Raw genomic sequence first — 1,095 nt, forward strand, 5'->3', positions numbered from 1 at the left:
GGTGTTTCATATGAAACCTTTTGACCAATCTATTAGCCTTTACTTCACTGGATTTCACCCAGGTGGCTTCGGACAATGGGTATCCCTTCCATTGTATTAGATACTGCAATTTCCCTCTAAAAATTCTAGAGTCCAGAATATGCTTTACTTCATAATGGGTCTGCCTCGCAACCACGAGGGGCCCAGGTGCCTTCTTCGGAGGAGGTCTTAACGTGGAGCCCCAATATGGCTTCAACAAGCTACAATGGAAAACTGGGTGAATTTTCCCTAAAAGTTTAGGGAGTTTTAGCTCTACGGTAACCGGGTTGATGATCCTTACTATGGGGAAAGGCCCCAGGAACTTTGGTCCCAATTTCTTGCTGGGCAACTTGAGGCGCAGATATTTAGTCGACAAATAAACCTTTTCCCCAACTTGGAATGTTCTTTGGGGAACCCTCTTTTTATCAGCCTGCTTTTTATAGGTTTCAAAAGTCTTTTTTAAAGCAGCTTTTGTGTTTCTCCAAACTCCTTCCCACCCCTTCACCCACTGGTCAAGTGTCTGGGAAGCTGAGGGCATCTGAGGATATTCAGGTATTGGGTTGAACTCTTTTCCCGTGGCCACTCTGAAAGGTGTGTAACCGGTGCTGCTGTGCACAGAATTATTGTACGCCACCTCCGCAAAAGGGAGAAGATCAGTCCAGTTCGTCTTTTTTTTTCCAAAGAAATTTTATTATTTTTTCATCATAAAAAACAATCATAAACATAGATAAACACAAAAACAAGTAAAATCCCCCACCCACCCCCCGGACTTCCCAAACCTAATCCCAGGATAATATTCATATATAAATAAACAAATACTAATATCTCTAACTCCACAAAATATCTTAATCTACATGAAAAGATAGAAAGAATAAACAAAATAAAAAAAAAATCTAAAAACCTAAGTTATATTCTACCACTCTGTGCTTCTTTTGAATATAAACAATCCATCTTCTCCATATTGATAAAAATTGTTCATTCGAGTAATTCTTCAAATAAGCCGAAATCTTTGCCATTTCAGCAAGATTCGAAACTTTCAATCTCCAGTCTTCCATTGTAGGCAGAATTGGGCTCTTC

Source organism: Protobothrops mucrosquamatus, unplaced genomic scaffold, assembly GCF_001527695.2.
Source record: "Protobothrops mucrosquamatus isolate PMUCROS unplaced genomic scaffold, P.Mucros_1.0 scaffold1754, whole genome shotgun sequence".
Lineage (NCBI taxonomy): Eukaryota > Metazoa > Chordata > Lepidosauria > Squamata > Viperidae > Protobothrops > Protobothrops mucrosquamatus.